The following is a 15371-nucleotide window of genomic DNA, read 5'->3' as shown; positions in this document are numbered from 1 at the left end:
ACGGTACAGGAGCCTCTCATTAATTTCCATCGTTTCTCGAAATGGAGAAGGCTTCTACGGGCAGTTGCGTATGTGGTAAGATTTGTCACTAATGTCCGTCGTGCCATCAGGAAAGATGTCATTTTAGGTGAACCGCTAACACAAGAAGAGCTGACACGGGCCGAGCAGATCATCATCACCCAGATACAGGCGGACGTGTATGCGTGTGAAATACGCTCTTTGAAGAAGGATCCCTCTCAGTTGCAGCCGTGGAAGAGCAGAGTGGAGAAGAATAGTCCTCTCTACAAGTTGTCGCCGGTACTAGACGAACACGGAATAATAAGGATGCGAGGGCGCCTGGCCGGGACGTTGTCGGTCAGCGAAACACTGCAGCAACCGATTATCCTCCCTCGGAAGCATCGTGGAACAGAGTTGTTGATACTCAGCTACCACGAACGATATCGGCACTGTAACCACCGCACGGTTGTTAGCGAGCTGCGAGCTCGCTATTATATACCCCGGGTCCTTGGTGAGTACAACCGTGTACGTAAGTCCTGCCAGCGATGCAAAATAGACGGAGCCACTCCGGAGCCTCCCTCGATGGGAAACGTACCATCCCAACGAGTTGCGGTCGGGCAACGAGCCTTTTCATTTACAGGCGTGGACTATTTTGGACCCCTCCTGGTTGCCGTAGGAAGACGAGTAGAGAAGAGGTGGGGAGTCATATTCACCTGTCTGACGTGCAGAGCTATCTATTTGGAGATGGCTCACTCCCTCACAACGGCGTCCTGCATTATGGCGATTCGGCGCTTCATCGCTAGGCGCGGAAAACCGATAGAGATCATCAGCGATAGGGGGACCAATTTCGTCGGGTCGGCTCGGGAGCTCGAGGAAGCCTTGCAGACAGTGGATGTTAACGCGATGATGGACGAATTCGTTGGGCCCGAGATGAAATGGAGTTTTAATCCGCCAGCCGCACCACATTTCGGCGGATGCTGGGAGAGACTGGTCCGGTCTGTAAAGAAAGTGCTGGGTCAATTTGAGCTTCCACGAAAACCGACGGACGAGGTGCTGATGTCGACGCTAACGGAAATCGAGTTCATCATCAACTCGAGACCACTTACCTACGTGCCGTTGGACGACGAGATGGACACACCGATCACACCAAACCATCTACTACTCGGAAGCTCCAACGGGTGCAAGCCGCCCGCCGTATTTGACGACAGTGGTATCGCCGCTAAATCAGCGTGGGTATCGGAATACCTCCCCACGCTGACCCGTCGATCTAAGTGGTTTGTGTCGGTGCGGCCGATTCAGGTGGGAGATGTAGTGATAGTAGTCGACAATTGTTTGCCGCGGAACAGTTGGCCAAAGGGACGCGTGATAGATGTAGTTAGGGCCCAGGACGGTCAAGTAAGACAGGCAAGCGTCCAAACCGCCAGTGGAATTTATAAGCGACCTGCAACAAAGATTGCGTTATTAGATGTACGGAAAGGAAACTTACCTGCGTGAGCTAGGAATGATAAACAAAATACGGCGCATGGTAAAGTGACAGCGATCGGCAGCGACAGCAACAGGAAGTAGAGTGAGAGTGAGTAGAGGATGAAAGCCAGTTGTCTCACTGCGGGAGGCAATGTTGTAAACAAACGATGTTTACACCGACCGCTGCTGTCACTGTCGGACATTATATCGTATTTACGAAGTTGTCGGAAGAAAGCTTCACGGTCGGGATATCTGAGTACCGCGGTGAGTGAAGGACTAACCGAAAAAGAATGTATATAAGGGCAGGACGACGCGCGAGACGCCCTTTTTTACCGCTAGAAAACGTTGACGAATAAAGAACTAATTTTTTGGTTCGCTCTAGTGAGATAGCGTTCCTAATTAATTATCGACTTTTTTGCGTTTTCTACATTCCAAAAAATTAGTTTCTAATTTCAAGAAATTAGCTCCAACTAATTCGAAAAAATAGTTTGTTGGAAATCTTCAAATTTCAACAAGTTTGCGACAGTTTGCAAGAATATTTGCGTCGCAAAGCTAAGTTTAGTGCGCGTTTAATTCGCTCGAATCGAAAGTAAATTATCCACCGGGGTCGCGATCGCGTAACGAACGATAGTGGATTCCAGTTTATAGTGCGCACGTTTTAAGTGATTCGCGAAATGGAACACGGCGATGACACGGTGCAAGACGGGCAACAGACGAGCCAGCGAGTGGATACTGTATTCCCCTCGGAGGAACAGACGGCTGAACGCGAAAGCGTAGTCGCGACGAATGCGACGCCCTCCTGTTCGGCTCGATCGCCCGTGGCCGTACAAGAATCGTCCCAGAGCGAAGGGATTTTGGGCCACCGGGGCGAGCAGACCGTGCAGACTCCGTGGGGATACTTTCCGGTGAGGCACAGGGATGCCATCGCGCTGGACGCGACACCAGAAGCAGCCCGGCCGTCCCCTTATCACACCAACACGCACGCACAAAATGGCCACACGCAACCGGAGGGTTTAAGACGCGTCACCGATGGCGCATCGAATTCGGCGATGGCGACCGCGCACCGGTCAGCAACCCATGAAGGGTTCATGACCCCTAACCGGGAACACCGGAGGAAGCAGCTCGAACTCGAGCGTTTAAGGATCGAGCTGCAACAACGAAAACTTGAACTCCGCGCGCGCGAGTTGAAGTTTTCAAAAGGGGAGTGTGAAATTGCGCGCGAATCGCAATGCGAGCTAGAAAAAGCAAGTGCTTGGCTGCTGCATCGAGAAAATGGTGGTTCCCTTGATGCTGCTGGAAGGCGCGTTGATATCGGCACGGAACACTTCCGATGTGAGGACAACCCTACCGTGGCCACCAGTAAATATGCACCGACACCGACATGGCCAGCGAACGAAACAGCGAGACGTGACGCGGAATTTCGCGAGTGGCAAAGCGCGATGGAGGATCTCATGTCGCGAGATCCTCGCCGCATAAATGGAACAACGCACCGACCTGGACACGATTTTGGGCACAGCACGTTGGCACAACCGCACGCAACCGATCACGACACTTCAGCAGCCGCACACGGACACGATTTCGAACACAGCACGTCTACACATACACACGGAAACCGATACGGACACACCGCCCAACCACACGGACTCGATCACGGTTATTGCACGTTTATACCGCCCCGCGGACTTGGTCAGGCAAACAGCACTTTTGCCCAACCGCGCACGAGCGCGCCAGCAACGTACCCGCACAATGTTTTCGTCGACGGGCATGCGGGAACACTTGGAAGCTTGGGATCGACTTTCTTGAGTCAATCCCAAATTGCCGCGCGGAAAGCCAGTGGAAGAGAGCTACCTACGTTTTCGGGTTCCGCAGAACAGTGGCCGCTCTTCATCTCCAGCTACGAGCACTCAACAGCAATCTGCGGGTACTCCGACTACGAGAACCTGCTGAGGCTACAAAAGGCGTTGAAAGGAGCTGCGCTGGAAGCGGTCAGCTCGTTGTTGTTGCTGCCTTCCGGACTTAAGGAAGCCATAGACGTGCTCAAGCTACGGTTTGGGAGGCCGGAGGTGATCGTTGAAAATTTGATGGAGAAAGTGAGACGTATGCCAGCCCCACGAGCGGATCGGCTAGATACTCTGGTTGAGTTCGGATTCGCGGTGAGGAACCTGTGTGCGACCATCCAAGCATCTGGGCTGCCGGAATATACCTGCAACGTTATCCTGCTGAAGGAGTTGATCGTGAAGCTGCCGTCGGCCACGTGCATCGAGTGGGCGAGGCACCAACAGCAGCTGCCCTCTGTTACGCTGTCGGACTTCGGAAGGTGGATCGGCGAGTTGGCTGCAGCACTCAGCAGGGTAGTTCCGGTGAAGAGCGAACGTTTCGAACGCAGTGGATCCGGCGACTCGGATCGACGGAGCAGTGTGAAACCGGTACGACCAGATCAGCGCCAGCCCACCACCGCACGTTTGAACATGCACGCCGCCACCACGAGCGGTAAGTACCCACATACAAATGTTTCTAAATGTTCAGCCTGCCAGGGAGAGTGTGCCGCACTGGATACATGCCAGCGATTCCAAACGATGACCGTCGCTGAAAGGAAGGAACATATAAGAGATAAGAAGCTATGCCGAAAATGTCTCAAGTACCATAAGGGGTGGTGTCACCTTAAAACAGTTTGCGGATCCAATGGGTGCGAGGCAATGCACCATAGGTTGCTACATGGTTCTCTGGGAATGACCAATACAACAGAAAAGCATTGTCTTACTCATTCCGGCTCCAACGATCGCACTTTGTTCCGCTACGTACCGGTAACTATGTATGGGAAGGATGGCAGGACGGTTCGAACGTACGCCTTTCTCGACGAAGGTTCGTCATCGACCTTCATCGATCATAGCCTGATGGACGAATTAGGGCTGATCGGAACGTCACGGCCATTGTGTCTCAAGTGGACCGGGGATACTACCAGAGAAGAAAAGGCTTCCGTCCAGCTGGCAGTGCAAATATCAGGTGCATACGAAGGGGCTCCAGTGCATGAGCTGACAAAGGTACACACGGTCAGCAATCTAGCCTTGCCCGCGCAGACGATAGATGGTAAACAACTGCAATCTGCGTATCCACATCTGAAGGGTTTACCGTTCACCTCTTACGTCGATGCCGTACCTCGAGTACTAATTGGTGTAGATAATTGTCGTTTGAGAAAGCCGCTAAAATGTACAGAAGGACGGGTTAATGAACCGATTGCTTCGAAAACTAGGCTGGGCTGGATGATATACGGACCCTGCCCTATTGCAACCGCTAGTGTAACCGGAGGACACAGAAGTTTTCACATCTGCAGCTGCGAAGGTAACGTCGATGGTGTACTCACAAGCGAGGTTAAGGCGTTCTTCTCGTTGGATTCACTGGGTATCACTAAGCCATCACGCTTACTCAAATCCAAGGACGATGAACGTGCCCTGGTGATACTTAACCGAGAAACCAAACTGCAGGGTGATCGATTCGAAACGGGCTTACTATGGAGATATGATGACGTCCGATTGCCATGTAACAAAGCTGCAACGATGAAACGGTACGAGCTCCTGAAACGAAAAATGAGTAAAGATCCGGAGTTAGCTGCGGCGGTTAATCAGAAGATGAGAGATTACATCCAGAAGGGCTACATTCGACGTTTATCAGCGAGTGAGGCGGAGGACAAACGACCAAACGACTGGTTTTTACCTATTTTCCCGGTTACCAACCCTAATAAACCGGGAAAAATTCGCATGGTTTTTGACGCGGCGGCAAAGGTGAGTGGAGTCAGCCTTAATTCGTTCCTTTTAGCGGGACCCGATCTGCTTGCCGGGCTCCTTTCCGTTCTCTTTAAGTTCCGAGAGTTTCGCGTCGCTGTTGTGGGAGACATTCGGGAAATGTTCCATCAAGTGATGATGCGAACGGAAGACCAACGAAGCCAGATGATCCTTTGGGATGGAGACGATCCAAACGGCGATCCAGCCGTATACGTGGTCACCGTGATGACGTTTGGCGCTGCTTGTTCGCCGAGCAGCGCACAGTTCGTGAAGAATCGCAACGCAGAGCGATTCGAGGAAGAGTTCCCGCGTGCGGCAAAATGCATCAAAGACGAGCACTACGTGGACGATATGCTCATGAGTGTGGAAACGGAGGAAGAGGCCGTATGCCTAGCGAAAGAAGTTCGGGATGTTCACCAAAAAGGAGGATTCGAAATCCGGAATTGGGTATCTAATTCGTTAGACGTGGTGAGGCAACTGCAGACACAGGCGGAACATCAGAAAAGCATCGATGTCGGCTACGGTTTAGCAACGGAAAAGGTCCTCGGTATGTGGTGGGACACGGCTTCCGACACGTTTACTTTCCAGCTCTCGACGCAGTTTACTGAAAAGCTACAGGCTGGCAAATCGTGCACAACGAAGCGTAACCTACTCCGGATCCTGATGAGCATCTACGATCCCATGGGTTTGCTCGGGATGTTCCTGATGTATTTAAAAGTTCTCCTGCAAGAGATATGGCGTTCCGGAATAGGATGGGATCAGGAGCTGCATGAACAACCGGCGGAAAAGTGGTTAATTTGGCAACGAGTGCTCCCTGATGTCCAGAAGGTGAGAGTCAGAAGGTGTTATCGAGCGGTTACGTCGATTCGCGCTGGAGTAGAGCTGCATGTGTTTTGCGACGCAAGTGAATGTGGGATGGCCGCGGTCGCTTATTTGAGGTACGAAGAAGACGGAGTTGTGGAATGCTCTCTCGTTGGATCGAAAACTCGTGTGGCTCCGATGCGTTTCGTCTCGATTCCGCGACTAGAGCTACAAGCGGCGGTGATTGGTGCCCGATTAGCGGCTACGATCGTCAACTCACACCGATTGAACATCTCGCGCACGGTGTTTTGGACAGACTCGCGGAACGTGTTGAGTTGGTTGCGTTCTGATCATCGTCGCTATAATCAGTTCGTAGCATTTCGAGTCGGAGAACTGCTCGAAACAACGGAGGTTGAGCAATGGCGTTGGATCCCGACGAAAATGAACGTAGCTGATGACGGGACCAAGTGGACGAAAACACCGGATCTATCGCCAACTAGTCGCTGGTTCAACGGTCCGAGCTTCCTATGGGGCTCTGAATCACTCTGGCCTGGCTCGGAAACAACATCTCCAGACACCCCCGAAGAACTACGTCCCAACGTGATGCATCATACGGTACAGGAGCCTCTCATTAATTTCCATCGTTTCTCGAAATGGAGAAGGCTTCTACGGGCAGTTGCGTATGTGGTAAGATTTGTCACTAATGTCCGTCGTGCCATCAGGAAAGATGTCATTTTAGGTGAACCGCTAACACAAGAAGAGCTGACACGGGCCGAGCAGATCATCATCACCCAGATACAGGCGGACGTGTATGCGTGTGAAATACGCTCTTTGAAGAAGGATCCCTCTCAGTTGCAGCCGTGGAAGAGCAGAGTGGAGAAGAATAGTCCTCTCTACAAGTTGTCGCCGGTACTAGACGAACACGGAATAATAAGGATGCGAGGGCGCCTGGCCGGGACGTTGTCGGTCAGCGAAACACTGCAGCAACCGATTATCCTCCCTCGGAAGCATCGTGGAACAGAGTTGTTGATACTCAGCTACCACGAACGATATCGGCACTGTAACCACCGCACGGTTGTTAGCGAGCTGCGAGCTCGCTATTATATACCCCGGGTCCTTGGTGAGTACAACCGTGTACGTAAGTCCTGCCAGCGATGCAAAATAGACGGAGCCACTCCGGAGCCTCCCTCGATGGGAAACGTACCATCCCAACGAGTTGCGGTCGGGCAACGAGCCTTTTCATTTACAGGCGTGGACTATTTTGGACCCCTCCTGGTTGCCGTAGGAAGACGAGTAGAGAAGAGGTGGGGAGTCATATTCACCTGTCTGACGTGCAGAGCTATCCATTTGGAGATGGCTCACTCCCTCACAACGGCGTCCTGCATTATGGCGATTCGGCGCTTCATCGCTAGGCGCGGAAAACCGATAGAGATCATCAGCGATAGGGGGACCAATTTCGTCGGGTCGGCTCGGGAGCTCGAGGAAGCCTTGCAGACAGTGGATGTTAACGCGATGATGGACGAATTCGTTGGGCCCGAGATGAAATGGAGTTTTAATCCGCCAGCCGCACCACATTTCGGCGGATGCTGGGAGAGACTGGTCCGGTCTGTAAAGAAAGTGCTGGGTCAATTTGAGCTTCCACGAAAACCGACGGACGAGGTGCTGATGTCGACGCTAACGGAAATCGAGTTCATCATCAACTCGAGACCACTTACCTACGTGCCGTTGGACGACGAGATGGACACACCGATCACACCAAACCATCTACTACTCGGAAGCTCCAACGGGTGCAAGCCGCCCGCCGTATTTGACGACAGTGGTATCGCCGCTAAATCAGCGTGGAGAGCCGCCCAACGCAACGCTGACGTATTCTGGAGGAGATGGGTATCGGAATACCTCCCCACGCTGACCCGTCGATCTAAGTGGTTTGTGTCGGTGCGGCCGATTCAGGTGGGAGATGTAGTGATAGTAGTCGACAATTGTTTGCCGCGGAACAGTTGGCCAAAGGGACGCGTGATAGATGCAGTTAGGGCCCAGGACGGTCAAGTAAGACAGGCAAGCGTCCAAACCGCCAGTGGAATTTATAAGCGACCTGCAACAAAGATTGCGTTATTAGATGTACGGAAAGGAAACTTACCTGCGTGAGCTAGGAATGATAAACAAAATACGGCGCATGGTAAAGTGACAGCGATCGGCAGCGACAGCAACAGGAAGTAGAGTGAGAGTGAGTAGAGGATGAAAGCCAGTTGTCTCACTGCGGGAGGCAATGTTGTAAACAAACGATGTTTACACCGACCGCTGCTGTCACTGTCGGACATTATATCGTATTTACGAAGTTGTCGGAAGAAAGCTTCACGGTCGGGATATCTGAGTACCGCGGTGAGTGAAGGACTAACCGAAAAAGAATGTATATAAGGGCAGGACGACGCGCGAGACGCCCTTTTTTACCGCTAGAAAACGTTGACGAATAAAGAACTAATTTTTTGGTTCGCTCTAGTGAGATAGCGTTCCTAATTAATTATCGACTTTTTTGCGTTTTCTACATTCCAAAAAATTAGTTTCTAATTTCAAGAAATTAGCTCCAACTAATTCGAAAAAATAGTTTGTTGGAAATCTTCAAATTTCAACAAGTTTGCGACAGTTTGCAAGAATATTTGCGTCGCAAAGCTAAGTTTAGTGCGCGTTTAATTCGCTCGAATCGAAAGTAAATTATCCACCGGGGATAATCGCGATCGCGTAACGAACGATAGTGGATTCCAGTTTATAGTGCGCACGTTTTAAGTGATTCGCGAAATGGAACACGGCGATGACACGGTGCAAGACGGGCAACAGACGAGCCAGCGAGTGGATACTGTATTCCCCTCGGAGGAACAGACGGCTGAACGCGAAAGCGTAGTCGCGACGAATGCGACGCCCTCCTGTTCGGCTCGATCGCCCGTGGCCGTACAAGAATCGTCCCAGAGCGAAGGGATTTTGGGCCACCGGGGCGAGCAGACCGTGCAGACTCCGTGGGGATACTTTCCGGTGAGGCACAGGGATGCCATCGCGCTGGACGCGACACCAGAAGCAGCCCGGCCGTCCCCTTATCACACCAACACGCACGCACAAAATGGCCACACGCAACCGGAGGGTTTAAGACGCGTCACCGATGGCGCATCGAATTCGGCGATGGCGACCGCGCACCGGTCAGCAACCCATGAAGGGTTCATGACCCCTAACCGGGAACACCGGAGGAAGCAGCTCGAACTCGAGCGTTTAAGGATCGAGCTGCAACAACGAAAACTTGAACTCCGCGCGCGCGAGTTGAAGTTTTCAAAAGGGGAGTGTGAAATTGCGCGCGAATCGCAATGCGAGCTAGAAAAAGCAAGTGCTTGGCTGCTGCATCGAGAAAATGGTGGTTCCCTTGATGCTGCTGGAAGGCGCGTTGATATCGGCACGGAACACTTCCGATGTGAGGACAACCCTACCGTGGCCACCAGTAAATATGCACCGACACCGACATGGCCAGCGAACGAAACAGCGAGACGTGACGCGGAATTTCGCGAGTGGCAAAGCGCGATGGAGGATCTCATGTCGCGAGATCCTCGCCGCATAAATGGAACAACGCACCGACCTGGACACGATTTTGGGCACAGCACGTTGGCACAACCGCACGCAACCGATCACGACACTTCAGCAGCCGCACACGGACACGATTTCGAACACAGCACGTCTACACATACACACGGAAACCGATACGGACACACCGCCCAACCACACGGACTCGATCACGGTTATTGCACGTTTATACCGCCCCGCGGACTTGGTCAGGCAAACAGCACTTTTGCCCAACCGCGCACGAGCGCGCCAGCAACGTACCCGCACAATGTTTTCGTCGACGGGCATGCGGGAACACTTGGAAGCTTGGGATCGACTTTCTTGAGTCAATCCCAAATTGCCGCGCGGAAAGCCAGTGGAAGAGAGCTACCTACGTTTTCGGGTTCCGCAGAACAGTGGCCGCTCTTCATCTCCAGCTACGAGCACTCAACAGCAATCTGCGGGTACTCCGACTACGAGAACCTGCTGAGGCTACAAAAGGCGTTGAAAGGAGCTGCGCTGGAAGCGGTCAGCTCGTTGTTGTTGCTGCCTTCCGGACTTAAGGAAGCCATAGACGTGCTCAAGCTACGGTTTGGGAGGCCGGAGGTGATCGTTGAAAATTTGATGGAGAAAGTGAGACGTATGCCAGCCCCACGAGCGGATCGGCTAGATACTCTGGTTGAGTTCGGATTCGCGGTGAGGAACCTGTGTGCGACCATCCAAGCATCTGGGCTGCCGGAATATACCTGCAACGTTATCCTGCTGAAGGAGTTGATCGTGAAGCTGCCGTCGGCCACGTGCATCGAGTGGGCGAGGCACCAACAGCAGCTGCCCTCTGTTACGCTGTCGGACTTCGGAAGGTGGATCGGCGAGTTGGCTGCAGCACTCAGCAGGGTAGTTCCGGTGAAGAGCGAACGTTTCGAACGCAGTGGATCCGGCGACTCGGATCGACGGAGCAGTGTGAAACCGGTACGACCAGATCAGCGCCAGCCCACCACCGCACGTTTGAACATGCACGCCGCCACCACGAGCGGTAAGTACCCCCATACAAATGTTTCTAAATGTTCAGCCTGCCAGGGAGAGTGTGCCGCACTGGATACATGCCAGCGATTCCAAACGATGACCGTCGCTGAAAGGAAGGAACATATAAGAGATAAGAAGCTATGCCGAAAATGTCTCAAGTACCATAAGGGGTGGTGTCACCTTAAAACAGTTTGCGGATCCAATGGGTGCGAGGCAATGCACCATAGGTTGCTACATGGTTCTCTGGGAATGACCAATACAACAGAAAAGCATTGTCTTACTCATTCCGGCTCCAACGATCGCACTTTGTTCCGCTACGTACCGGTAACTATGTATGGGAAGGATGGCAGGACGGTTCGAACGTACGCCTTTCTCGACGAAGGTTCGTCATCGACCTTCATCGATCATAGCCTGATGGACGAATTAGGGCTGATCGGAACGTCACGGCCATTGTGTCTCAAGTGGACCGGGGATACTACCAGAGAAGAAAAGGCTTCCGTCCAGCTGGCAGTGCAAATATCAGGTGCATACGAAGGGGCTCCAGTGCATGAGCTGACAAAGGTACACACGGTCAGCAATCTAGCCTTGCCCGCGCAGACGATAGATGGTAAACAACTGCAATCTGCGTATCCACATCTGAAGGGTTTACCGTTCACCTCTTACGTCGATGCCGTACCTCGAGTACTAATTGGTGTAGATAATTGTCGTTTGGGAAAGCCGCTAAAATGTACAGAAGGACGGGTTAATGAACCGATTGCTTCGAAAACTAGGCTGGGCTGGATGATATACGGACCCTGCCCTATTGCAACCGCTAGTGTAACCGGAGGACACAGAAGTTTTCACATCTGCAGCTGCGAAGGTAACGTCGATGGTGTACTCACAAGCGAGGTTAAGGCGTTCTTCTCGTTGGATTCACTGGGTATCACTAAGCCATCACGCTTACTCAAATCCAAGGACGATGAACGTGCCCTGGTGATACTTAACCGAGAAACCAAACTGCAGGGTGATCGATTCGAAACGGGCTTACTATGGAGATATGATGACGTCCGATTGCCATGTAACAAAGCTGCAACGATGAAACGGTACGAGCTCCTGAAACGAAAAATGAGTAAAGATCCGGAGTTAGCTGCGGCGGTTAATCAGAAGATGAGAGATTACATCCAGAAGGGCTACATTCGACGTTTATCAGCGAGTGAGGCGGAGGACAAACGACCAAACGACTGGTTTTTACCTATTTTCCCGGTTACCAACCCTAATAAACCGGGAAAAATTCGCATGGTTTTTGACGCGGCGGCAAAGGTGAGTGGAGTCAGCCTTAATTCGTTCCTTTTAGCGGGACCCGATCTGCTTGCCGGGCTCCTTTCCGTTCTCTTTAAGTTCCGAGAGTTTCGCGTCGCTGTTGTGGGAGACATTCGGGAAATGTTCCATCAAGTGATGATGCGAACGGAAGACCAACGAAGCCAGATGATCCTTTGGGATGGAGACGATCCAAACGGCGATCCAGCCGTATACGTGGTCACCGTGATGACGTTTGGCGCTGCTTGTTCGCCGAGCAGCGCACAGTTCGTGAAGAATCGCAACGCAGAGCGATTCGAGGAAGAGTTCCCGCGTGCGGCAAAATGCATCAAAGACGAGCACTACGTGGACGATATGCTCATGAGTGTGGAAACGGAGGAAGAGGCCGTATGCCTAGCGAAAGAAGTTCGGGATGTTCACCAAAAAGGAGGATTCGAAATCCGGAATTGGGTATCTAATTCGTTAGACGTGGTGAGGCAACTGCAGACACAGGCGGAACATCAGAAAAGCATCGATGTCGGCTACGGTTTAGCAACGGAAAAGGTCCTCGGTATGTGGTGGGACACGGCTTCCGACACGTTTACTTTCCAGCTCTCGACGCAGTTTACTGAAAAGCTACAGGCTGGCAAATCGTGCACAACGAAGCGTAACCTACTCCGGATCCTGATGAGCATCTACGATCCCATGGGTTTGCTCGGGATGTTCCTGATGTATTTAAAAGTTCTCCTGCAAGAGATATGGCGTTCCGGAATAGGATGGGATCAGGAGCTGCATGACCAACCGGCGGAAAAGTGGTTAATTTGGCAACGAGTGCTCCCTGATGTCCAGAAGGTGAGAGTCAGAAGGTGTTATCGAGCGGTTACGTCGATTCGCGCTGGAGTAGAGCTGCATGTGTTTTGCGACGCAAGTGAATGTGGGATGGCCGCGGTCGCTTATTTGAGGTACGAAGAAGACGGAGTTGTGGAATGCTCTCTCGTTGGATCGAAAACTCGTGTGGCTCCGATGCGTTTCGTCTCGATTCCGCGACTAGAGCTACAAGCGGCGGTGATTGGTGCCCGATTAGCGGCTACGATCGTCAACTCACACCGATTGAACATCTCGCGCACGGTGTTTTGGACAGACTCGCGGAACGTGTTGAGTTGGTTGCGTTCTGATCATCGTCGCTATAATCAGTTCGTAGCATTTCGAGTCGGAGAACTGCTCGAAACAACGGAGGTTGAGCAATGGCGTTGGATCCCGACGAAAATGAACGTAGCTGATGACGGGACCAAGTGGACGAAAACACCGGATCTATCGCCAACTAGTCGCTGGTTCAACGGTCCGAGCTTCCTATGGGGCTCTGAATCACTCTGGCCTGGCTCGGAAACAACATCTCCAGACACCCCCGAAGAACTACGTCCCAACGTGATGCATCATACGGTACAGGAGCCTCTCATTAATTTCCATCGTTTCTCGAAATGGAGAAGGCTTCTACGGGCAGTTGCGTATGTGGTAAGATTTGTCACTAATGTCCGTCGTGCCATCAGGAAAGATGTCATTTTAGGTGAACCGCTAACACAAGAAGAGCTGACACGGGCCGAGCAGATCATCATCACCCAGATACAGGCGGACGTGTATGCGTGTGAAATACGCTCTTTGAAGAAGGATCCCTCTCAGTTGCAGCCGTGGAAGAGCAGAGTGGAGAAGAATAGTCCTCTCTACAAGTTGTCGCCGGTACTAGACGAACACGGAATAATAAGGATGCGAGGGCGCCTGGCCGGGACGTTGTCGGTCAGCGAAACACTGCAGCAACCGATTATCCTCCCTCGGAAGCATCGTGGAACAGAGTTGTTGATACTCAGCTACCACGAACGATATCGGCACTGTAACCACCGCACGGTTGTTAGCGAGCTGCGAGCTCGCTATTATATACCCCGGGTCCTTGGTGAGTACAACCGTGTACGTAAGTCCTGCCAGCGATGCAAAATAGACGGAGCCACTCCGGAGCCTCCCTCGATGGGAAACGTACCATCCCAACGAGTTGCGGTCGGGCAACGAGCCTTTTCATTTACAGGCGTGGACTATTTTGGACCCCTCCTGGTTGCCGTAGGAAGACGAGTAGAGAAGAGGTGGGGAGTCATATTCACCTGTCTGACGTGCAGAGCTATCCATTTGGAGATGGCTCACTCCCTCACAACGGCGTCCTGCATTATGGCGATTCGGCGCTTCATCGCTAGGCGCGGAAAACCGATAGAGATCATCAGCGATAGGGGGACCAATTTCGTCGGGTCGGCTCGGGAGCTCGAGGAAGCCTTGCAGACAGTGGATGTTAACGCGATGATGGACGAATTCGTTGGGCCCGAGATGAAATGGAGTTTTAATCCGCCAGCCGCACCACATTTCGGCGGATGCTGGGAGAGACTGGTCCGGTCTGTAAAGAAAGTGCTGGGTCAATTTGAGCTTCCACGAAAACCGACGGACGAGGTGCTGATGTCGACGCTAACGGAAATCGAGTTCATCATCAACTCGAGACCACTTACCTACGTGCCGTTGGACGACGAGATGGACACACCGATCACACCAAACCATCTACTACTCGGAAGCTCCAACGGGTGCAAGCCGCCCGCCGTATTTGACGACAGTGGTATCGCCGCTAAATCAGCGTGGAGAGCCGCCCAACGCAACGCTGACGTATTCTGGAGGAGATGGGTATCGGAATACCTCCCCACGCTGACCCGTCGATCTAAGTGGTTTGTGTCGGTGCGGCCGATTCAGGTGGGAGATGTAGTGATAGTAGTCGACAATTGTTTGCCGCGGAACAGTTGGCCAAAGGGACGCGTGATCGATGTAGTTAGGGCCCAGGACGGTCAAGTAAGACAGGCAAGCGTCCAAACCGCCAGTGGAATTTATAAGCGACCTGCAACAAAGATTGCGTTATTAGATGTACGGAAAGGAAACTTACCTGCGTGAGCTAGGAATGATAAACAAAATACGGCGCATGGTAAAGTGACAGCGATCGGCAGCGACAGCAACAGGAAGTAGAGTGAGAGTGAGTAGAGGATGAAAGCCAGTTGTCTCACTGCGGGAGGCAATGTTGTAAACAAACGATGTTTACACCGACCGCTGCTGTCACTGTCGGACATTATATCGTATTTACGAAGTTGTCGGAAGAAAGCTTCACGGTCGGGATATCTGAGTACCGCGGTGAGTGAAGGACTAACCGAAAAAGAATGTATATAAGGGCAGGACGACGCGCGAGACGCCCTTTTTTACCGCTAGAAAACGTTGACGAATAAAGAACTAATTTTTTGGTTCGCTCTAGTGAGATAGCGTTCCTAATTAATTATCGACTTTTTTGCGTTTTCTACATTAGTTGAAATAGACAGTTTTTGCATGGTAATACATTCCTGGTAGAACTACATAGCAAAGTACAAAGTTCGTATCGGATGGACGAAA

The 15371-nt window shown here is 52.1% G+C and overlaps 3 long non-coding RNA genes across 3 annotated transcripts; all 3 read right to left on the bottom strand.

The window, feature by feature from the left end:
* Window positions 1-4959: 4959 nt before the first annotated feature.
* LOC128305113 (uncharacterized) lies at window positions 4960-8017 on the bottom strand. The gene is made up of 3 exons (XR_008287446.1): window positions 7757-8017; window positions 7364-7647; window positions 4960-5033 (listed from the first exon to the last, which is right to left on the bottom strand). It is a non-coding gene; the product is annotated as an uncharacterized LOC128305113 (long non-coding RNA).
* Window positions 8018-10663: 2646 nt separating this feature from the next.
* LOC128304541 (uncharacterized) lies at window positions 10664-11606 on the bottom strand. The gene is made up of 4 exons (XR_008287413.1): window positions 11434-11606; window positions 10963-11360; window positions 10821-10883; window positions 10664-10746 (listed from the first exon to the last, which is right to left on the bottom strand). It is a non-coding gene; the product is annotated as an uncharacterized LOC128304541 (long non-coding RNA).
* Window positions 11607-11623: 17 nt separating this feature from the next.
* Window positions 11624-14895, bottom strand: LOC128304540 (uncharacterized). The gene is made up of 3 exons (XR_008287412.1): window positions 14456-14895; window positions 14063-14346; window positions 11624-11732 (listed from the first exon to the last, which is right to left on the bottom strand). It is a non-coding gene; the product is annotated as an uncharacterized LOC128304540 (long non-coding RNA).
* Window positions 14896-15371: the final 476 nt, after the last annotated feature.

Source organism: Anopheles moucheti, chromosome 3, assembly GCF_943734755.1.
Source record: "Anopheles moucheti chromosome 3, idAnoMoucSN_F20_07, whole genome shotgun sequence".
NCBI lineage: Eukaryota > Metazoa > Arthropoda > Insecta > Diptera > Culicidae > Anopheles > Anopheles moucheti.
This window is presented reverse-complemented; position numbering and strand designations above follow the sequence as displayed.